Here is a 25,516-nt window from a genome sequence, read left to right as displayed (position 1 = left end):
GACTTTCCCTCCTTTCACCTATCTGTACATTGCTGTCCACCTTTTTCTTGTTTTTCTTTGTTGATGTTAGTTTCTGATAGGTAAAGGAACAAGAGCTGGATGTTAGCTAATTTCTATAGAAACAGACAGGCACACTGCACAAGCAAAACGAACAGAAGAAAATAGAGAATGGTCTACTTCCCATCAGTGTTGCTTCTTGTGTTTTGTAAAAATCTTGTGTGCACTGTAATAGCTGTTTATACACATAGATCAATGATACATGGAAACATTTGTTTTCTCTCTGTTCACCTGTCAAAGAATGCAGCAACGGTGATTCAAAGTTACCCATGTGCATACTTCCTTATGTAGGCTTCTTACAGACCAGTGTTAGAGTACTAGGCAGCCTAGGCAAAGCTCCAGCCTAAGTGCATTGTCAGCATGTTGCCAGAGGGTACATGGCCATGGCATGGAATAGTGGTCTGCCATCCATCTCCCTCCCGATCCATTTAGCCTGGAAATTCTGCTCACCCCAGACCATCCTGTCCCCGTTCCTGGCCATTATCACCAGGGAAAATATAGCCCTAGCTATATTTTCTTATTAAATTGCAGCAATAAGTGATTTTTTATCACTGCGATAAGCGACGATAGAAAATCATTGTTACTGCTGCATTGTCAATGTCAAGACATAATTAATTGTAATGGATTAAGGATGTTTGCACAGTTGAACCACGTTAGTAATGAAGTCTAAACATGTTTGCTAGTATTTCACAGCAACCAACTTGTTCCATATTACAGACAGGTAGTTTAAAAGTAATTGCAACCCTAGAGTGGGATAATCAGTAACACAGCATATTCACAAGTACATCATTAATAAATACAGAAGGATTTATTTTTCTCTCCTTTCTTGGGGTAAGTAATGTATGCCCTATGTTTTCTACTTGTTTTTATATTTCTACTTTTAACATAAATTATTAATTTGTCAATTATTCATATACAATTAATTCTTATTTTAAACAGATTTTATTGACAGTTACTTTATTTGGGATTACAACCATAGAAGTTTTCATGCAGGCCTAACCATAGATGGGTCTGGTACCAGGGGGAAGACAGCCTGTGCATGACCCCCTAAAAATGCCAGGTTAAATCATTCTGATTATAAGGAATTTCAAGAGCAGCTACTTCAGGTGACCAATTTACAATGCAGAGACAATTCTAGTAATCAAAATACAATTTAGAGAGCACTTGTCTGACATTAACAATGCATATAGCGTTCTAGTTACCAATATACAGCTTACTGTGCAATACATAATACAGAGACTATCTGAGTGACCAATATACAATTTAGAGAGCATCCTAGTGATCTATTTACAATACAACAATTTACCATTATACAAAACACTACACCAATCATGTTCTGGAGGCCACTATGGTGGGTTTAGAAGGCAGATCTATCCATGTATTTGTTTGAATTTATAATGCAGACCACCACAGATCTGTGGTGGCTTTACTATACAAACCACAGATCTATGGAGAGTTTATAATTTAGACCACCCACGTCTCTACTGACAACAAAAAGCATGCCCCAGATCTCTGATGGGGACAAAATAGGAGACCCAAATGGATTACCTACTTCCCTTGTGGTCCCACACTGTCTCTCGACATGCTGGAGATGAAGTTTGGACACGCTAGGACATAGTCATACCTAGTAGACAGTTCCCACCACTTTTATTATTGGATAATTGCAGCCATTCGACAATCAGTGTTTAGGCACCCCACACTCTGATTGGTGGAAGTCCAGTATCATCCACAAATCACCATACTTTGAGCCATCTGGGTATGATAGAAGCCATTATATGAGGTAGCAGTGCAGCCACACAGTGAATAGTCATACCTGGCTCCCTGTTCATTCTAATTTCTTCCTTCTAGGTGTCCCAGCCCTATTATCCCAACCCAGCTTGATGGTTTTCCCTGCCAACCTCGTGAAATCAATTCATCCTGAGACACTGCCAGCCAGCTAACAGAGCCATCATTTCCTTAGAAGAGAGAGGATACTACTACTTCACTGGCTCCCCTTCCCCTACAGAATCCTTTTCAAGCTCCTCACTCTGACTTACAAGGCCCTCGCCAACTCCACTGCTCCCTACATCTCTAACCTTATCTCTATTCACACTCCCTCCCGCTCACTGCGATCGTCCAACGATCGTCGCCTCTCTTCCCCTCTGATTACCTCCTCTCACGCACGTATCCAAGACTTCTCCCGCGCCGCTCCCCTCCATTGGAACAAGCTCCCCCGCTCCATCAGAACTTCCCCTAATCTGTCCTCTTTCAAACGAACATTAAAAACCCACCTTTTCCTTAAAGCCTTCCAGTCTCATGCCTAAACTCCCACCGGTCGGCTACCTCTCTTTCTCATCCCTTCTTCCCTTCTCCCCCTTCCTCCCGTCTCATCCATGTGTCTGTCTGTCTTCCCCTCCCTTTAGATTGGTCGCTCCTTTGAGCAGGGCTCTCCTACCTTCTGTTTCCATCACTTTTAACTGCGCTCTCCAGCTACTCATCTCACCTCCTCTCAGTCCCTCTGCCCTCTGTCTCCTCTCACTTCTCTCCGCTCCCCTCAGTGACTCTCAACCTGTCATCCGTGCCCACCCTCTTGGGCCATAGTTACCTGCCTGTACTCACTTTTTCCCCTCCCTCCCTCTCTTTCATGCTGTGCCTGAGCCCCCAGAGTTATAGTGCTTACTGTTACTTGTACTGTGCTGTTTCACCTTGTACTGTGCCATTGTTTGTCCTTGTACGGCGCTACGGATACTTTGTGGCGCCCTATAAATAAAATTTAATAATAATAATAATACCAAAATATTCATAATTGTGTAACACCAACTGATAATAAAACAGCTTAACATCTCTTTACAGACTATTGCATTAAACATATTTCAAGATTATGTATGTACCCCTCTTGCTATAAATTTGAGAGGCCTTTTTTGTTCATAGGTAATGGTATTTTAAATAATTAGGACTTGTTTTGGTAACATATATCCCTATACAACACCACACACAAAAACTAAAGTCAAAATAGCATAGAAAGATCATACTCTATAATATACACAATATCATACAATAAGCTGAAAGGCTATTACATAATCATTTAAGGTACTAAAATACAAGCCTAGCTGAAATCATTATGTTAGGCTGCAATGTGATTTAATACTTAAGCGAAAACACTGACAACTAGGGATGTATCTTGTTATCTACAACTGTATTATTTCCACACCACCATTTTGAACACATTTATTATAGTCTCTGTGCTGTGAACACTAATATGTTCTACTGAAATCTTGCAACTTGATCTATAAAGGTTTCTCATGTGAACATTACATCAGAAGTAGTACCTTAAACAACCGTTTATGTAGGCCAAATGTAATTCAAGCAGTCAGATAAGAGGGGGGAGCCAATGAAACAAATCACTACCACAATTCACACATACCATCTGAGGAATATTTTCTCAGTAAAATAAGCACTAGTTATCTGAAGCACGGGGTCTTTGTCCTAGATCACACCAATTACTGTGAGTGATCTGACAAGATAACAATGTACAGCATGTGCTCCTTTATCTGTCTGTACATTAGGTCACATGTTACTTTGCTAGGGATCATATAGTTAGTTTTCTCTGTGGCATCATAAAAAGGAAACTGTGCACTTAGATTTGTCTTATTCCACACTAATAATTTTTTCCAGAATTATGTGTACTCATTTTTTGAAGCACAACAAAAATAATGAGAGTTTAATGACATTAATCATTAGAACACTTGAGATGTATCAAAATATGTATGAAACCCAAGAGATTCTATTTGCACTGATTTGTCTGCACCTAGGTGCAAAATTCATGAATTACGGATTCTGCATCGATTTGCTCCTCTGAATCAGTGAATAGCAATTAGCCTCACACACTTTTCTAAACTGAAATGTAGAAATGAAATATGTGTGCACCCTTCTATAACTCGAGGACCACTTCTAAAAATGCACACTCTCTACACCTTGAACACATTTTATTAATCTGCTCTGAAAAATAAAATCTCGCTTTTGCAGTGTCTGTAAAATCAGTCAAATCTGTATACCTAGACCACACCACACTCCGCAAGGAATGTACTCACTCTTCCCCAACTCCTCTGAATAAATGGTGCAAATGTCATTATCTAAATCTGCAATTGAAAAAAATAGATACACTAGTGCAAATCAAGGTGTGTGACATCACCAAAGAAGGTTAAGCACTTTATTATTACATTATTAGCAGTTTAACTTATAATAAATGATCTCCTAAGTGTTCAGGCTAACAACAAACCATTTAATATCATCATCATCATCAATTTATAAAGTGCCACTAATTCCGCAGCGCTGTAAAGAGAACTTACATCATTCCATTCCCCATTTGAGCTTACAGTTTAAGGCTAGGTACACAATGAAGAATTTTTCGACCAACGTGTTATCTCAAACAATTGAACCTACGACTGAAAATCCGATCAGTCTGACGATTCAGGCATACACACTGACACGATTTACTTTTAGATCTGTGCTCTTCATCTGGTCCTCCAGTCTTCAAAGAATGACAGCACAATATTCATTAATTTATTCAATCTTGTCTCATTGTCACACTGATTAAAACCGCCTTGTTATAGCTATCCACATCTCCTAACAAATTTTGTTAGCTTCTGTGACTCTGAAACAAAACATTCTGTCTCAGAACGAACAAATGAATTATTCCTTCTACAGCACTCTCTACATTTATTAACCGGGACATTCATTACTAGTATTGGTTGAAAAGAACACGACTCTGTAAACTCTATGGAGATCGTGAGTATGAGTGCATACACACTATACGTTTGATCGGTGATTGGTTGGAAAATATTAAACAGTACAACCAACCAAATGAAAAGATGATTGTCACTTTGGGATGACTTTAGATCATCGTGTCACTATACACACTCACACAATATCTGACCAAACGGTCGGATGACGGCTCATTGGAGGTTTTTCATGCAATCATCGGGCCAGTGTGTACCAAGATGAAATTCCCTAATGTACACACACAGAAACCGTATGAGACTAAGGTCAATTTAATAACAGCAAATTAACCTACTAGCATGGTTTTTTCGGAGTGTGGGAGGAAACTCACGCAAACACGGGGAAAACATACAAACTCCACACAGTGAGGCTGATAATTACACCAACACTTCCATGGTTGGGAATTGAACTCATGACCCCAGTGCTGTGAGGCAGAAGTGCTAACCATTAAGCCTACTTTTCCCTGAATATTTCTTTATTCCAAATCAGTGTAATGTTACACCTATATTGGTGCAGAATGCACTTACTGGTCTTCTTAACCTCGCATATGGGTGGTGAATTTCGAGACATTGTTGATTCATTTTTATAAGTGTCAGCATTTCCACATTTTTGGGGGACAACTAATCGGTTACAGTTACACTGGCAGCATAGAGCACATGTTCAAACATTACACTAGAAATGGACAGGAAAGTGATTGATTCAGACATTTTGAGACTCATTTAGAGTTGGACACACTTGCCTAAAAATACATAAGCATAAAAGTCGCTGTGCACATGAAGCGCATTTATGTGTACATTTTGAGTTGCAAATATGTTACAATACATACAATTTAAAATAAACATGTAACTGTGTCTGCATATAGATACGTCTATAGCTTATTAAGATATGTATCATCATGCAATGGCAAATTGATGATGAATGCTGTTTTTCTAATAAATAAAACCCTATAAAATAAAATTTAAAAAAAACTTTGAAATTCACCCCCTCCCCCCCAAAAAGGTAATACTAGCACCAGCACTCATAACCTTGGCTGGTAGCAGAAATTTCAACGGGAACACAAGAAAACTGATACCAGCACTAGCCTATGACAGTCAGGGTTGGTGACACTGCAACAGGAAAACCCATATGAGGGGTTACCTGTCTTAATTTTCTATTTACATATATATGTGTGTGCATATATATTTATATACACACATATTATATATATATATATATATATATATATATATATATATATATATATATATATATATATATATATGAGAACTTGCTCTTTGCGGAACTGCAACACAGATTTGACCAATCAGAGCAAAGCCACATGGCCTGGGAGTGGGAGAGCAACTCTGTATTGGTTAGCAGCAGTTACACTTGAGGGTATAGCCTGAATGAACTCTACATACAACTCTGATACAAATGTATAAGTGGAGGTCATTGATTAATGAAGCTTAAATCAAAGTAGGCCAAATGTTTAAATGGTGTAAATTCAGCCTTATATGATGGAGGTGTTTTTTTAAACAGTCAACAGCACTGCTACTATAAGAGGACCATAGATTAATTGGGCAAATAGACCCTTAACAAACTTGGGTATACAATCACCTAAAGAACCATCATAATCTATACAAAGTTAACATTACCAGAGATAAGAAATATGAACAAGGCCTTGGATGAGAAAGTCATCTCCAGCTGTTCTACCTTTGAAGGACAAATCTAATAAAAATGGTTCTTTTCCCTAGATTATTATACACGGTAAAGACCCTGTCAATATTGCGGACTCTCAATTCGTAAATTTATCTGGAAGAACAAAATACAAATAGTACTGGTCAAATTCAGGCATCCCAAATCTAATGATGGAATCAATCTACCAAATATATCCATATATACAAGCCACACAGCTATGATTTCTCAGAGATTGGCTTCATGAGTTTGATAATTACACCAACACTTCCCTAGATACTTTCCATCCCTCACCATAGACACATCTCTCTTCTCATTGTCAGATTCAATGAGAATTTTTCTAGCACGTGATAGGATTGGATGAAGAGCACTCCATGGCAGATCTTACCCACCGCCTATGGGAATGCCCCCAAAAAGATGCTTTTGGATTCTGATTTGGAGGTACATAAATGACCACCACGTCCACTCCTGCCCCTAACCACAGAATGCCTCTCGGCAGACAGGCACATGTACACAGTGTGCTGTCGCAGGCAGCCCACCACTGTTTGGAGTGAACCACCAGTGTGTCTAGATTGTACTGACAACTAGCATGTAAATTGTATATTTGTACTGTCTTGTATATACTTCAATAAAGTAAAAGTGTTTTAACAAATTATATAATGAATCTTAATTCATTGGATTTAGGCTGAAAAATGAAAGGTTAGGGTTTGAAGAGTCGGACCTGCTGTCTCGACCATTGGTACCTTTCACCCAATGATTGGTATGCTGGGAGGTCTAGTTCACTGCGGAGCATAACAGAGCAGCAGTGAAAATCGATTTATTTTTAATTTAGCCAATTTTATTCTGTTGAGCAAAATCAAAATTTCAATTGATACAGAAAGGCAAATGAAATGCATTGCCCACATAAATGAATGGGAAAAGCTCAGCCAATCACAAACAATGTTCACATGCTGAACACTTGTAGTTGGCTGAGTAAGCACTGAACTCCAGCTCAATTATTGAAAATAATGGGGCTGGTCAATGAAATACTACTGGATAACTGTTCCAAAATGCCCTGGCTGACAGGGAACACTGACACTTGTAGCTCAATATGGTTTATCATGTGCGTGCAGTCAACATATGCCAGCTAAGGCTTGGAACTGTGCAGTTCCACAATCATATTTCTTTCTTTTTAATATTGATTAAAATCTCAGGCTTTCAGTCAATTCGCTAAAATTGTCAATTCTCTAAAACCAGTAAGATTATATTTGTAGATTCTATGGCAATTTTTCAAATCACTCTTTTATAAATTAGCCCTATTCTATACTTCACAATGCTAAAATAGATTATTTCTGGGATTATGAGCTATACAGTGATTCTTTTTTGGGAGGTTTTGAAAAAAGAGTTTTACATGGTGACTTGCCTTTAGTAGAGTAGGTTAAAAAATCGACATTAAGGTTAAATCTTTAAGAACACAGGAGATTCAGTCAAAATCCATCTCTGATAGGTCTCCCCCTAATTGTGCATTTTGGGCTGGGGGTGACAGGCATCATTTGGTCTGAATGGCAAACACAAACAAGTGGCCCAGGCTCTCAATGAAAAATGGGCATGTTAACTTTATACCAGACCATAGACCACCCAAATATCTCTGGGGGCTTTACTATACGGACCTCAGATCTCTGCTGGACTTACCATACAGATCACAGATCTATGGTGGCTTTTACTATACAGACCCTAAATCTCTCTTTTAGATGCATAATGCCACACCCCCAGTCTCGCTGGCTATATAAGGCATACCACCCCAAGTAATTATTATTGTTTATTTATAAGGAAACACAAAGGGTCCACTGGGCTGTACATAGAGAACATAGAGTACAAACAGCATGCAGTTTGAACTATCTTGCCATTCAGAACATAAGAGGAGGTACCATTGACTTGTGAATTATGGAGCAATAATTATGTATTGATTAAGGGAGCAAATTATAAATTAACTAATTTTAATTGGTCATCAAGCAGGTCTAAAAAGTCTGCCTTTTTTTCTGGCAGTTTTGACTAAACCACCGACAGCTTAAATGTTTTGAAACTGCTACACATTGCCGGCGGGTTGACATTTCAGCCTTAAGCCATCCTATAGTTAATGCGGCCGTTTGGAGCACAGAACAGATGGCGATGTACTGCCGTTTAAAATTGCCTAACAAAAAAAAACCAAAATCCTTTTAGTAAAAGTAGTGTAAAGAGTTTAGAGAGGTTGTAGATAGATTGGAGACAGGACGGAAGCTAGACAGGCAAATTAAGCCTGTCCTTGTAGGGCCTGGTGTGACTTGTACCAGAGCAATGAGTATATACAGTTAAAGAAGTGACAAGCACCAGGATCATGTCAATCCTTAACATTCAATCCCCTTTTGTTCTGAAATAGCAAACAACCTGTCTTTGTTACTACAAGAGTTCTCATTATTTACCTCAAACACAGGGTTTATAGAAATATCATGAGTGTTTGTTCTACTCCTTGTTTGTTTGTGTTATGGATTCAGCAGGATCTTGCATAATGTTGTAACTTGCAAGTGACATGCACAGTTAACCTGACTTCCTGTATCTGCCTCACAACAGTAGTTTACATAACAATAGAGCTTTGCTGATTTACTTTGACCATTTAATTTGTTTTAACACGTTCTCTCTCTTGAAGCTGTTGTGGCAAACAAAGCATCAAACCTTAAGATGAATTCCCTTGTGTATATTTAGGAATAGCTTCTCTTAGATACCATCCAAATTTAAAACAAGTCTGTGCCATGGAAACCTATAGCTGAACAGTAACATCAGTAAAACTAAATTAGACATTATGTAATAAGAGTATAAACATATATTGCTTAGAATAGCTACCTTATTAAAACAGTAACATTTTAATTACAATTTATTGAGGGAGCTCTGATGATGTATAATGGTAGGAAAAAACAGACAAGATATCATATTATTCTAGGATAACGCTGTCACGAGCCGCGGCTCCACTGCTGGCCGCCGCGGGTCGCTTCTATCTGCTTCGCCTTTTTCGTACTGGTTGCCTGGGCAACAACCGGGACGCTTACTTCTCCCTGACACCGCGCCAGGCCAGCTGTCTAACAGCCGGGAGCGCAGGTCTGTACGAGTTCATCCTCCTATGGCTGATTGGGGGAGATTGTATTAGCCACCTGGGTTGAGTATTGCAGCTGGGCACCCTGCATTTTCATTGGGCCACATCACTATTTAAAGCATTGAGGGCTTAGTCTCACTGCTGGTTATAGCTTTCAGTCTCTGGTTGCTGACCTGCTCCTGTGCTATTTTGGATTGATTTTTTGTGTATGACCCTTGGCTTGGTTACTGGACTTTGTTGGATTGCCTGTTACCCTGACCTCTGCCTGTTCTCCGGATACGTTGCTTTCTGCCGGCGCTGACCCTTGCCTGGACTTCACTCCGCTGCCTGCTATTGCCTCTCTGACCTTGGCCTGTTTCTGGATTTCGCTACCTTCTACCATCAGGCCCTTGCCTGCACTGCAGTAATATTATAAACTTGTACTACTCGGAGTTAAGACCTGGGGGCATCTGAATACCTGTGAGAGCGTACAGCTCTACGGGAAAGGAGGCTGCTATAGGTGAAGACCTCTCCTGCCTGTTCTACGAGTTTACGATATTTTCAGTCAACCCTAACAAACGCTACAATTATTGCTACTGTGCAAAAGTAAACAGTGAGTTGCATAATGACAACAGGCCAATCATGATGAGCATGTTGCCTTGACCAGTAAACCCAAATGTAAGATATATTCAATTAAATGTGCCTTCAATGCAATATCCCCCTACCTTTACTCTTCATGCTTTGCAGGGTTTCTGGTAGATGTAGCTTCTCCATTAACGTCCTGTCCCATGCTTGGTGCAAGCCTATGCTTACAAGATGAAGGTAAGGTCTACCTCTTTCAGTGTATAGACTGTGTGGAGCAAGGCATTGATGCAGCAGGACTTCTCTGATAGAGGTGCAGTGATATACTACTATCTTTTCCTAAACAGAGCTTGTGCAGCTATACAGTTGAACCTGGAGCATGATGTTAGTGTAGTCATAGTGAATGCACAGCTGAGGAAATAGAGGCATGGGGACATTGTTTTATAGGGTATATTCAAATAATTTAATTTGGGTGTATATTGGGTATATGTCCTTCAAAGTTAAAGGAACTGTAAAACCTAAAACTGCATTTATAAACACGGATTTGTGATGTTATTATAAGTTGTTATTTATGGGACAGATGAATTGAAATAAAATTAGGAGCCACTATATCTCAATCATGCATTCTGACATTTCTAAACATCAAACTCTGCAGTGACCATTAGTAACTTAGATGTTGAGTTGGGAGTATGCAAATTTGCTTTGTGCATGCTCACAAAAAAACCTTCAGCCTAATTTCTGCTTTCTTCATTGATTGTGCATATATTATGTGATTTTGTTGGCGTATCTTAAAATACAATATAATGTATATAAAATGTAATTTATTTGCTGCAGTCATTCGTACTTGATAAGAAATATTATATCTGGTGTATTATACAAGTTTTTCAAATCAAACCTAATAGAGAATGTGTTTTTTTTTAGATCAAAGCAAATGTTAAACAAAAATAATAATTATTGAGCTTATGACCTGGTTATGTGTACAAGTGTATCTGGGTGTATGTAAGCAGAGTTGGATCTATCTTGTGATGCGTACGCCTCATATTTACACTATTTTTATGTACAACTTTTAGAGTTTCATATTGTGCATCCATCGCAGCAACAGGTCCTTATTGTTTTAAACATCATTAGAAGAAGATGGAAACCTCAGGTGCATTACAATATTTATCACAATTGTGCGGTATGCAGCAGCAGCTGGACATATTTGACAAAAGAGGACATCCCTGAGTAATTCTCCATCTGCATGTTATTCTTCACAGTGCATGTGAATGAAGCTTGTTCTGTGGGAGGGTATTTACAACTGTGCTGCCTGTTTGAATCAGGGGAGTAAGACTAGTGTACAGAAGGCAGATTTGAAGGCTTGGGGAATATTGAAAGGCGAGAGAATATAATAAGTAAAACAGTGGATTTAAAATGGCAATGTTCTTTTTAACATAAATAACTGTGCTTATAAGAAGTATCTTGGTGTTAAAAAAAATATATCATTTACATTTGGACCAAAAAGGCAATGACTAAAAGTTAGACATTAGTTCAATAAAGATTTTGTACCATCAGTGGTGAGACATTGTGCTTTGTACTCAAGGTCAAGATAACAAACTGTAACATCTGGCTTGTCCTCCCCGGGTGACCATAGCATAACTGTATGGTCACAACATAGAAATGCTTGTACGGTGCTGTGGAATATGCGGGTGCTACATACATAAAGAACTAGCCTGGAAAAGAAGGGAATTATTGTTGGTGATGATAGACATAAAACTGAGATGTATCATTATCATCATCTATTTATAATGTCCCGCTATATTATGCAGTGCTTTACAGAGAATATGGAATGATTCACATTAGTCCCTGCCCCATTACATTCTAAATTCTTTGCCACACACACTAGGGTTCATTACGTTCAGCTGACAATTAGCCTACCATTATGTTTTTTGACTGTGGGAGGAAACCCATTCTAACACAGGGAGAACATACAAACTCCACAGCTAGTGTCCTGGTTTTAATCAAAGCCATGGCCTCTGTGCTGTGAGGCAGCAGTACTAACCACTGAGCCACCTTGGTGCTACAAAAAACACAATTCTCCTATTGATACACCAAAGCATGAAAAAAGTAATGAAATTGCACTGCTTCTTCTACCACCTTTCTGCCTAGCCCTGTTCACTGGCAAGTAAGAAAAAAATTGGAAACATACGTTCTGTGCTCTGTGATAATACTAGCCCTATACACTCAATATGTATAGCTATATGTGTGCCATTAAGTGTGTTCAAATGAGTTTCATCAAGCAGCGATCATGGTCACAGACATAAACTAGACTTTTCTAGGACTAGCATTGCCTGAACACAGATGTGTTGTCTTTCAGCTACAACTGCTGCAAAACTGTATATAATAAATATATGAATTGTTGACAGCAATTCAACTGCCCGATACTATAATCAGGTCTAAAAAAAGCAAAAATGCACTCTCTAACTTATATCGTCAATCGTTATAACAATTCTATGAAGCAAAATTAATAGCGTTCTTTCCTCAAAGCAGGGGTGAAGTAATAGGCAAATGTTGGACTTTTCAGTCACCAGTAATCATATATAATATAACAGTAATATGAATGAGTAACAGCAACTTCACAGAATATGAATCACACCAAATCTTTTCATTTTGCTTCAACTGTTCATTTATTGTATGACAAAAATTAGTCAGTGATTGAGACAATTTGTTATTGTTGCAAATGTTCCAAAATGTTCACATCACAGCTTTTAATGAGTACACATCATGCAAGCATTTGTATTATTTAGTTGTGTAACCAACAAGGATCAACTTAAGTCATTGTTTTAAATATTTGTTGTATCTAAATTGTGGCAGCATACACATGTTGCACTGTTTCACATAGGCAAAACAAGATGTAAAAAGAGCTATTATCTATTGAAAACAAGGAAACATTTTAGAATGAGCAATAATGCACTTGCTGTATTACCCATATTGAAAGTACAGTACAGTACTGTATGGAGTTTTCCAGTGTAGTTCTGCAATTATTATCCATGCAATTATATGTCCAGTAATCCATTGTAAAATATCTCTCTTCAACAACTGAATATTATTTGTATGCTGATAGATATACATGTATATATCTATGTGTGCAAATTTGATGGGTTTTATTTTAAAGTAAATAATATTTCCCTTTCAAAGCATATTGATAAATTGCTAATATAAATACAGTATTGCTTTAAACAGTTAGTCGGTCTCTACTGTCCCCATTACAGCATTACAAATGACTGCTACTTATAATTTACAGTACACATACATGTCCTTAACACACATAAAGCAATTGAATCATTGTCCTTTTGTCCTTGTAGTCTGGAGGTTGTATCCAGAAAATATTTATAGAGATTATGGCATACTTTAACCTGATAACCTGAAAGCCATATGCAACTACATTAATAGTTTGAGATTTTTATTTGGTGAAAATGTGCTGTTATAGTTAATGCACAACATTTGGCAGATTAGAAAATTACATTAAGAGAATGTGTATTATTGGTTTTTCTTTTTCAAAATTTTAATGCGGGCTACACAGAATATATAGGTTTCAGAAAGCAGTGTTAAAAATAGGGCATACTCATAAATAAAGACTGCTCATTTAGTTAATTTCCTTGCAGATCAAATTTTAAATAGGAAAGTAAGACGTGACATAATCATTGACAATCAAAGAAAAGATTTATTAGTGTGCTAACATCTGCCTTCAAATTGCAGCCAACTGTGTGTGTGTTCATTTAAGACTACACTTGGAAAGCCTTCCAGATACATTTACCTAGAGATTTTGCACAAGCACTTCCCATCTGACAGAAATCATCCAGCTGGGTCTGATGCATAATGGTTGAAGGCAGCTTGTATCACTGATGATTGAATTACAGATTGCTGAATGACCAAATATCTTTCCAATAATGACATTTAATTTACAGATCATTCTGTTTGCTAGAAGCTGCTTGTTATTTGGTATCTTCCTGCTGGCATGATGTGTTTATGTAATTATGTACATACATACATACATACACACACTAAACAACAGATAAGGTAATAAAGCACTGAGTCTGAGGGTAAGGTGTGAACCATATCGTACATCAAGTTCCAGTATTCCAGAGGTCTAACTTAGCTTTGTAATTATTGGTTCCATCCACAGTATATTCCCACCCCTTCCCTTGCTTGTACAATTGGACACATCCCTACAGTCCTACTGTAATGCATACAATGGTGCAAATACTGTATCTCAGATATCTTGAGAATGTTTAATTATGTGTGAGAGACCTCATTTTTCTATTTTCATTCGGTTACTAGCACTGTATATAAGTGATGGTGTGCAAATGTTTATACTATGTAAGTTTTAAATATGAGGCTTGAGCTTTGATTAAATCGTCCCACTCTTGTTCTGAGGTCGTACTATGACCACTTTCTACATTTATATAGGAACCTACATTCCAATCTCCACCTTCAAACATAAGTGGATATTGGTGTGGGATCATTAATGAGGCGGCTCATAATAATAATAATAATAATAATAAAGCATCATTCCATTACAAAGCAAAGATTTTCTATTTTCGATACAAAACAGCACATAAAGTTAACTAAGAACACTGAAACCAATAAACCTTGAAGAGGATTTCTCACATTCAAGATCTTATTAGCACTTTACTGTTTTGGGGTGTTACCAACTCAGCATTTCAAGCGGTTTAAGTGCAGATAGCTGAAGAGGCAGCAGATGTCAGATGGTTGACACTTGCAATCAGCAGCAATTAAGCAATCACCGGGCTTTTTAGCCAAGCATGTCAAGCAAAAAGAGAAACTCGGTGCAAGAGTGAGGAAAGCCAAGTTGCTTGAGGATTGTGGGGATTAGGTAAAAGCCGGAACTACCGGAATAAGTCAGCTCACTAGAGCGCTCTCTGGTGCATGGTGTCTTGAGTGGCGCTTGCTGTGTTTTCTCTGCCTGTATAGTGCATTCCGTTCTGCAACACAGATATGTTCCCTGTAATATGTGGTACAACTGTTACACATATTACATTGCATATATATATATATATATATATATATATATATATATATATATATATATATATATATAGTATTGTGTGTGTGTGTGCATGTACATATATATATATATATATATATATATATATATATATATATATATATATATATACACACACACATTATATATTTATATATATTTCTGTATATCATAGCTATATATTATAGTTATCCATTCTAACTGCCTGAAGGTTGGGATGGAGCGCTGAGTGCATTACCCATCCATTCCAGCTGCCGGAACGAAGCTAAGAGGACCTTAACCATCCATTCCGGGTGTCGGAATGGGGCTCTGAGCACCTTACCCATCCATTCTGGGTGCCGGAATGAGACTGCCAGTACCTTAGCCATCCATTCCAGCTGCCAGAATGAAGCTACAAGGACCTTAACCATTAATTCCGGGTGCCAGAAAGGGGCTCCGAGAACCATAAACATCCATTATGGCTGCCAGAATGAAGCTCTGAGGACCTTAGCTATCCATTCTGGGTTTCGGAATGGGTCTCAGAGCTGCATAGCTATCCAGGCCGGGTGCCAGAATGAGGCTGCGAGGACCTTAACCATCCATTCTAGGTGCTGGAATGGGGCTCTGAGCCCTTACCCATCCATTCCAGGCGCCGGAATGGGTCTGTCAGTATTGTAGCCATCCATTCCGGCTGCCGGAATGGGGTTCTGAGGACCTTAACCATCCATTATGGCTGCCAGAATGGAGTTCTAAGGACCTTAGCCATCCATTCTGGGTGCCGGAATGTGTCTCAGAGTCCCATAGCTATCAAGGCCGGGGGCCGTAATGGATCTGTGAATACCACAGCTGTTCATTCGGAGTACCTTACCCATCCATTCTGGCTGCCAGATTGGGTCTGCCAGTACATTACCCATCCATTCCAGCTGCCAAAATGGAGGTCTGAGTACATTAATCATCATTCCAACACCCGAAATGGATTGCTAAGGTACTCAGACATCTATTCCGGCACCTGGAATAGATGGCTAAGGTACTGAGACATCCATTCCAGCAACCGGAACGGATGGCTAAGGTACTCAGACATCCATTCCGGCACCTGGAATGAATGGTTAAGGTACTCAGAGCCAAATTCCGGCAGCCGGAATAGATGGTTAGGGTACTCAGAGCTCCATTGCGGCACTTGGAATAGTTGTCTAAGATACTTAGAACCCAATTCTGGTAGACGGGATGGATGACTAAGGTACTCAGACATCCATTCCGGAACCTGGAATGAATGGTTAAGGTACTCAGAGCCAAATTCCAGCAGCCGGAATGGATGGTTAGGGTACTCTGAGCCCCATTCTGGCACTTGGAATAGTTGTCTAAGATACTTAGAACCCAATTCTGGTGGACGGGGTGGATGACTAAGGTACTCAGACATCCATTTCAGCACCTGGAATGAATGGTTATGGAATTTAGAGCCAAATTCCGGCAGCCGGAATGGATGGTTAGGGTACTCTGAGCCCCATTCTGGCACTTGGAATAGTTGTCTAAGATACTTAGAACCCAATTCTGGTAGACAGAATGGATGACTAAGGTACTTAGGCATCCATTCCGGCACCTGGAATAGATGGCTAAGGTACTGAGACATCCATTCCAGCAACCGGAACGGATGGCTAAGGTACTCAGACATCCATTCCGGCACCTGGAATGAATGGTTAAGGTACTCAGAGCCAAATTCCGGCAGCCGGAATAGATGGTTAGGGTACTCAGAGCTCCATTGCGGCACTTGGAATAGTTGTCTAAGATACTTAGAACCCAATTCTGGTAGACGGGATGGATGACTAAGGTACTCAGACATCCATTCCGGAACCTGGAATGAATGGTTAAGGTACTCAGAGCCAAATTCCAGCAGCCGGAATGGATGGTTAGGGTACTCTGAGCCCCATTCTGGCACTTGGAATAGTTGTCTAAGATACTTAGAACCCAATTCTGGTGGACGGGGTGGATGACTAAGGTACTCAGACATCCATTTCAGCACCTGGAATGAATGGTTATGGAATTTAGAGCCAAATTCCGGCAGCCGGAATGGATGGTTAGGGTACTCTGAGCCCCATTCTGGCACTTGGAATAGTTGTCTAAGATACTTAGAACCCAATTCTGGTAGACAGAATGGATGACTAAGGTACTTAGGCATCCATTCCGGGACCCGGAATGAATGGCTTAGATATTGAGACAGCCATTCCGGTAGCTGGAATGGATGGCTAAGGTCCTTGGAGCTCCAATACGGCACCCAGAATGGATGGGTATTGAACTCAGCGCCCCATTCCGACAAACATTCAGGCAGATAGAATGGATAACTAGCTATGATACATATAAATATATTATGTATATATATATATATATATATATATATGTGTATATATATATATATATATATATATATATATATATATATATATATACATACACACACATACACACAATATAATATGTGTAACAGTTGTACCACATATTACAGAGAATATATCTGTATAGCAGAACAAAATGCACTATACAGGCAGAGGAGACATGACAGGCTTCACTCACGACACCAAGCTGCAGAGGGCGCTGCAGAGAGACAAATCATTCCGGTGTTCCGGCATTCCGGCAATTCTGGTTTTCACCCACACCCAGGATTGTGTGGCTCTGCCCAACCGTAGCAGCTTAGATGATTTGCTCCTTTGGTCATTGCAACAATGAATATTTCATGTAAACAAGTTGAAGGGGAGAGAAACATAACACATGCATCCACAAAAAGAACTGCAAACTAATCCTGATTTTTGTTTTCATTTTACCGGGCACATGACAAAATATGAATATATAAAGTGATAAAGATAACATGTGCTCCATAATCTGCTGTCAAAAGGAGTCCCAGCATAATACAGTAGGTATATAATAAACAAGTCAAGTATATTGTCCAACGGTAGAGGACTTACCTGCAGGATATGGGTGTCCTTCAGCTCTGCTTCGTCGGTAACACTGTACACAAGGGATCCCTCTCTTCCCTGCTCATAGACTGAAGCGGCAACACAAAAGGTATGTGCAGTGTAAAATGAGATGGGAGATCTGCCTCTGTCAGCTGATCTTTATTACAGGCAGCCTTTTGATTTTTGCCACACACACAGAGAACGAAGCGTCCTCTCTCAGCAACAAAATAGCTTTTTTTCCCTAAGTTTTGCTGTCGGTAATAGAGTAGACTGAGCTGAGATGACACTAGACTGTTAGGAGTGGAGCATCACCACACTGCAACCTCTCCGGCATCCCTCCTGTGGAAAGGCAGGACACAGCACAATGCTCGCAGCTTATTGGCTCCCTGCTTAGGATGCTGCCCTGAATATCCAATCTAGCAGCACAAATACATCCTGCATCGCCCATCCCATGTATTACTATCCCCCTGATGGGCAGGGGCAAGGGAGGAAGGAGATCCCGGCGAATGACAATCAAGGACACCGTATGAGTCCTTTGGACCAACAAAGTGACCCTGGCTTACTTTGCAACCTGTGTGCACCCAGCGGGGAAGGCAGCACATCTGGCTGTGACCTGGATATGCCCCAGTACACCTCAGCCTCTCGGGACTGCTTGTGATTTATCATCCAAAACAAAGCATTACACAGGAATGGAGTACAAATGTGGGGGATGGTCGGGAGGCAGGGATACTGAATCTTTAAATCAAAAGGATACAGTACATAACATCCTACTAACCCTACATTACATTGTTTAAATCAGTCGGTCATCCAGCAACCGAAATGAGGCAAGCTGTAATAGGCTTTTTACATAGTGTCTGTAAAACAGAGTAAGATGTGGCTAAACTAGTTACATTGTGTCACTAACGTTTATAGTTAATAGAATCAAATATGTATATCTTTCAATAAGAATAAAGATTTGTGAAGGCAGGGAAGATGGTAAGGGAAACGGAACTTAGAGTCAGGTTGGGAAGCCCGATTTTTTGGAGAAAAATAAGACACATGACCTCAAGCAGTGGAGTACAGCTGTGTTTAAAACTGATATATTGCAGTCAGCACTCTATCTCCCTGGTGCTGCAGCTGACACATAAGCTGATGTGGGAGTGGAGGAGGGGCTGTGGGGAAATGAACAGAAGCTTTTAACTCTGGCTGTACCAGTAGTGAAGCTGAGGGTTTGACAGATGGCTACATAACGAGGCTGAAGTTAGCTTCTTATTCTTTTCTAATTCATGCTCCAGCTTCTTATTCAGAAAAGCTTATTTTTTAACGAATAAATCAATTTGGATCACAGATTTCACATCAAATTAACATTACAGGGGGTCCCTTATACAAAATGCATTAGTATTTCGTCTGACTCAACAAGGTTATGGGCATGAATCAGGGGACAAAGTGGGCAAAGTCACCATATTTTATCATTTTGAATAAGTAGCTGCAGTTTTTCAAAGGTTAAATGCCATTGGGCCAGCAGTTTAACAGTGGGAATCACCACAGAGTGGTCAGTTACATATAAAACATCTGTCTTTTGCCGGGCCCAACGCTGTTTTGGGCATGCAATCAGGTGGCAATGTGGGCACAGATAGCATTTTTAGCATTTTGAATAAGTAGCTGCAGTTTTTCAAGAGTTAAATGCTGTCGGGCCAGCAATTTGACAGTGGGAATTAACACAGGGTGGTCAGTTACTTATAAAACATCTGTCTTTGATTTATTTTATATTTTTTCAGACTCTGTAAAAAAATCACATGTTTTTAAACCAGCACATCGCAATGCATTTTCAAGTTTAATACTACAAAACGCTGGATAGTAAATTTTCATTTTCTTTAATTTATGACATATAATCTCAGTCCAACGACTCTTTAAGACACGATAACCTGTTCTGTGTTCAGGTTTTATTTTGTCCCATTCCTCTTTGGAAAGAGAAATAGTGAAAGTGGATTGACACACTTTATTAATAAATTCCTTTGGAACAATATCATCTGCTTTGAGCATGGTTTGAATAGTGTCCTCTTTTAATAAACTCAGTATGGGTGATATTTCTTTAACATTTTTTATATCCAGTTTACTGCATTCCTCTTGTGGCTGCAGTTGTATTGTTTCTCTTGATTGCTTGTCATTATCTAATGGCACACTTTTATTATCTTTGGATAATAATAAATGTTCTACTTTCTGTGGCAAAACATGTTCATTGTCCACAGGTCCTTTCTCATTTTGATTAAAACTGTTCAATATTTTTCTTCGGGATACTCGGGTTTCATTCCCTCATTTCTTATGTATATTTTTTGTTTCTTTGGCTTACAGCTAGGACACAACAATGGTGAAATTACCTGGATGTCCTTTATACTTTTGTACCCGACATATGCTGGGTGAAACCAATCTATACACCAACTGCACTGTGCGTATACTTTGTCAGGGTTGTTTATTGTTTTACATAAACAATACAGTCGATCATCCTCTACAGCAGTGGTTCCCAAACTTTCTCAGTTCGAGGCACCCTTCTTAGGGTTACCATAATCTTTCCAAGGCACCCTTAAGCCAAAATAATTACCGGGTAGTCCCGTTTTTTAAGTAGTTGGGTCAAAATGACGTAAGATGTATTTAGGCCCCTTCACCTTCACATTGTGCCCCTTCATCATATCACTGCGCCCTTTCACTATATTACTCTGTCCCCCTCTTCGTCATCTCTCTCTGTCCTCCTCCTTCAGCGTCTCTTTCTGTACCCCTCCTTCAGCATCTCTCTATACCTCCCTCATTCAGCGTGCCTCTCTGTCCCCCTCCTTTAGCGTCTCTCTCTATCCCCCTCCTTCAGCGTGTCTCTCTGTCCACCCTTCAGCGTGTCTCTCTGCCCCTTCAGCGTGTCTCTCTGTCCCCCTCCTGCAGCGTCTCTCTCTGTCCCCCCTTCAGCGTCTCTCTCTCTCTGTCCCTTCAGCATCTCTCTCTGTTCCTTCAGCGTGTCTCTCTGTCCCCCTTCAGCGTCTCTCTGTCCCCTTCAGCGTGTCTCTCTCTGTCCCCCTTCAGCGTCTCTCTCTGTCCCCCTTCAGCGTGTCTCTCTGTCCCCTTCAGCGTGTCTCTCTGTCCCCCTTCAGCGTGTCTCTCTGTCCCCCTTCAGCGTCTCTCTCTCTCTGTCCCTTCAGCGTGTCTCTCTGTCCCCCTTCAGCGTGTCTCTCTGTCCCCCTTCAGCGTGTCTCTCTGTCCCCCTTCAGCGTGTCTCTCTCTGTCCCCCTTCAGCGTGTCTCTCTCTGTCCCCCTTCAGCGTCTCTCTCTGTCCCCCTTCAGCGTGTCTCTCTGTCCCCTTCAGCGTGTCTCTCTCTGTCCCCCTTCAGCGTGTCTCTCTCTGTCCTCCTCCTTCAGCGTCTCTTTCTGTCCCCCTCCTTCAGCATCTCTCTATACCCCCCTCATTCAGCGTGCCTCTCTGTCCCCCTCCTTTAGCGTCTCTCTCTATCCCCCTCCTTCAGCGTGTCTCTCTGTCCACCCTTCAGCGTGTCTCTCTGCCCCCTTCAGCGTGTCTCTCTGTCCCCCTCCTGCAGCGTCTCTCTCTGTCCCCCCTTCAGCGTCTCTCTCTCTCTGTCCCTTCAGCATCTCTCTCTGTCCCTTCAGCGTGTCTCTCTGTCCCCCTTCAGCGTCTCTCTCTCTCTGTCCCTTCAGCGTGTCTCTCTGTCCCCCTTCAGCGTGTCTCTCTGTCCCCTTCAGCGTGTCTCTCTCTGTCCCCCTTCAGCGTGTCTCTCTCTGTCCCCCTTCAGCGTCTCTCTCTGTCCCCTTCAGCGTGTCTCTCTCTGTCCCCCTTCAGCGTGTCTCTCTCTGTCCCCCTTCAGCGTCTCTCTCTGTCCCCTTTCAGCGTGTCTCTCTGCCCCCTTCAGCGTGTCTCTCTGTCCCCCTTCAGCGTGCCTCTCTGCCCCCCTCCTTCAGCGTCTCTCTCTGTCCCCCCTTCAGCGTCTCTCTCTCTCTGTCGCTTCAGCGTCTCTCTCTGTTCCTTCAGCGTGTCTCTCTGTCCCCCTTCAGCGTCTCTCTGTCCCTCTTCAGCGTGTCTCTCTCTGTCCCTCTTCAGCGTGTCTCTCTCCGTCCCTCTTCAGCGTGTCTCTCTCTGTTCCCCTTCAGCGTCTCCCTCTCTGTCCCTTCAGCGTCTCGCTCTCTGTCACCCTTCAGCGTGTCTCTCTCTGTCGTCGTTCAGCGTGTCTCTCTCTGTCCCCTTTCAGCGTGTCTTTCTGTCCCTTCAGCGTGTCTCTCTGTCCCCCTTCAGCTTGTCTCTCTGTCCCCCTCCTTCAGCGTCTCTCTCTGTCCCCCTTTCAGCGTCTCTATCTCTGTCCCTTCGGCATCTCTCTCTATGTCCCTTCAGCGTCTCTCTTTGTCCCTTCAGCGTGTCTCTCTGTCCCCCTTCAGCGTCTCTCTCTCTGTCCCTCCAGCTTGTCTCTCTGTCCCCCTTGAGCGTGTCTCTCTCTGTCCCTCTTCAGCGTGTCTCTCTCTGTCCCCTTTTAGCATGTCTCTCTGCCCCATTCAGCATGTCTCTCTGTGCCCCCCTTCACTCTCCTTTACTTACCTTCTTTCCTGACGTCTGATGCTCCTCACTGAGGCTGACGGACGTGATGATGTCACGCCCGGCCGTCAGTGAGGAGGAGGATCCGGCGCTGGATGATTGGTAAGTTTTTTGTTTTGTTTGTTTGTTTTTTCTCTTCTTTTTATTGCTAGGGTGATCGCGGCACCCCTGTAACAGCGCCGTGGCACCCAAGGGAGCCGCGGCGCACACTTTGGGAAACGCTGCTCTACAGCATCATTAATTAATGAGGATTCATTACTATCTTGCATATTAACACTTTTATCAGTATTCTCAACATTCTCATAAGTTGAAAAGTCTAGGATGAGTTCTAATGCTTTAGTACGCAATTTTCTACGGTCTTCATTCCAAATCTGATAAAGCCACTTTCTTGTTATGATATTATTTGCAGACAACAAATATGCAATTTGTCCCCATACTGAGCTTTCCTTACGATATCCTTCTTGATTTAAATACAATTGTTTTGTACAGAAAAGCTCAACAATCTGTTTTTCAGTAGCTTTGTGATCAGGGAATAATTTCCAAGACATTGTTCAGTTTGAAAACTAGTATGTGCAAAAGATTATTTTAAAAATCCAATTGCTGTGGTAGGATTGTGAATCCTATTGCACCACTAATAAGTAAATTACCTTAAATAATATCCAGTCTTTAAAAGGGGTATTATATATATGCCTTTTCAGGATAATTTAGTAACACTTTGGAGATGAAGGCTGCACTTATCACAGAGACCCCTGTAGTGTGGTCATTACTTCCTTCTTGGGGGGAGGGACAAGTGAAATGTGAAGACCTTACCTTAAAGTCACAGTGTCAGTTTATCAACATTTACTATATTCAATCTGTAAAAACATATACCACCTTGCACAACATTTGTTATATTTGTTTTAAAGCTTCTGACAGATATTGTATATCTGCTATGTTATTATTTAAAATATTGCAGTCACAGATGGGATTAACAGTGCATACTTACCAACTCCCGGAAACTTGTTTCCGGGAGAAAGGGCGTGACTGGAGGGAGGGAGGGGGCGGGACAAAGCCAATCGCGTCACGAGGGGCGGGGCAAAAATGACGCAATTGGCCTCGCCCCGCCCCCTCCAAAATGGCGTGATTCAGCGAGAATCGCGTCAAATGATGCAATTCTCGGTGAAATTGGGATGCGGGAGAAATGCCAGCTTGCCCGGGACCCGAATTTCGGGAGTCTCCTGGACTTTCCAGGAGAGTTGGCAAGTATGTAATAGCTGAAACTGTACTGTGTGTGAGTTGGTCAGTGGAGATGCACTCTGTGGAGTACATGTATCATTGTGCAGTTATGGAACTGCCACATATCCCATGTGCTTTTCAGCCCCAAATGGTTTGATTTACTATCCACCGTTTTGTAGTATTAAACTTCAAAACGCATGCGATGTGCCAGTTTAAAATCATGTGATTTTTTTTACAGAGTCTGAAATAAAAAATAAAAAATCAAAGACAGATGTTTTATATGTTACTGACCACCCTGTGTTGATTCCCACTAAAGTGCTGGCCCAACAGCATTGAGGTGTGTTTGTGAGCTCCTGACTTCCTTACCGTTGCTTGCTGTCTACCCAGATTTGATGAAGCCTCCTGGGGATCCTCCCTGGGAGAGTCCCCTGGCTGTTGGGCCTAGTCCAGGCCTACTCACAGAAACACCAGTGAGTACCAGCAGCCAGGGAGTAAGGCCTGGAGATGAACCTGATCGTTGTTACCCCACCCGGGATAGGAAAAAGGGAGCTGAAAGTGTTTCAGGGATTTCCAAGAAGCCCCCCAAATCTGGGGAGGTAAAGCCTGGAGGAAGAACTCAGCCTGTACAAGCAAAGAAAAAGGGAGTAAAGGCCCCAGAAGATTTTGCGGTGGCTAAAGGTACTGGTGTAATACTGAGGGAGACAGTACAGTATAAAGAGAAAGATAACATCACGACAGAGTCCACAATTTCAGCAGAGAATGCCTCTGTAATGGACACTGACTGTGAAAATAATGAGGAGAATGGTGCTTCTGGTGACTGGGGTGATAACATGGAATTGGAAGAAGTGAAAAGTGAACTACAAGTAGCCAAAAATGAGGTGGAGAAGTTAAAGGAGCAGATACTGTTGCTTAAAAAGAAAAGAAACGAAGCATTTAGCTCAAATAGAGCAGTTTTTTCTCAAGAAATAAAAGAACTGGAGAGTGTAAAAAAGATAAAGAAGCAACAGTGCGTTTGCTAAGTGCCTGGATAAATGCAGAGGAATCTGAATCTACAAGTGCAGAGGAAGAATCAGTGACCAGCATGCAAAGCTCTCAGAGTACACAAAGATCACAAATTCCACCTAATGTGCCTGTTCATTAAGACTATGTACAAAATACAGACATTGTGACTTTAGAACAAATTAATTTATTGGAAAACAGTATACAAACGGTTATGCAGTCAGGGGTAGCTGTGGAAGATTCTGGCAGCATGAAAACTGGATCTGGCAACATGGATACAGCAGGGAGAGCACTTCCAGGTCGTGACCTCATCCTGTCTGGGACTGAGCCTAGCAGTGTGTCAGCATGTGATTCACAGAACATCCAGCAGAGGGAGAGAGAGAAAATCCCTGCAGTAATTTCATGCCAAAAAGTCTCAGAGACCATAGTCCAGCTGCCACTGAATAAAGGGATTCCCAGGCTGATAACATCCACAGAGAAATCTGCAAGGGGTGATCTGCAGCCGCAGTACAGAAATATTCAGGGGGTGTCTGCAGAAATGTCGCTGGCTGTGGTTGACTTTCCTGCAGCTGTAGCAAAAATATGTGAGAAGGCTGGCATCCCCTTTCCTGGACATGACA

At 41.1% G+C, this 25,516-nt stretch overlaps 1 protein-coding gene across 3 annotated transcripts in view; it reads right to left on the bottom strand.

Annotated features, from left to right (window-relative positions):
• Window positions 1-18,471, bottom strand: part of SYT1 (synaptotagmin 1) — a 530,829-nt gene extending 512,358 nt beyond the window's left edge. For 2 of the 3 annotated variants that reach the window (XM_075209583.1, XM_075209587.1), the window contains exon 1: window positions 18,131-18,470. The gene's annotated coding sequence lies outside the window, so the exon portion shown is untranslated. Of the gene's footprint in view, window positions 1-18,130 lie in introns of all 3 variants that reach the window. The other variant, XM_075209585.1, reaches the window with a different exon arrangement.
• Between the last annotated feature and the right edge of the window lie 7,045 nt (window positions 18,472-25,516).

This window comes from Mixophyes fleayi, chromosome 4 (assembly GCF_038048845.1).
Source record: "Mixophyes fleayi isolate aMixFle1 chromosome 4, aMixFle1.hap1, whole genome shotgun sequence".
NCBI lineage: Eukaryota > Metazoa > Chordata > Amphibia > Anura > Limnodynastidae > Mixophyes > Mixophyes fleayi.
Note: the sequence above shows the minus strand (reverse complement) of the source record. Positions and strands in the feature narration are given on the sequence as shown.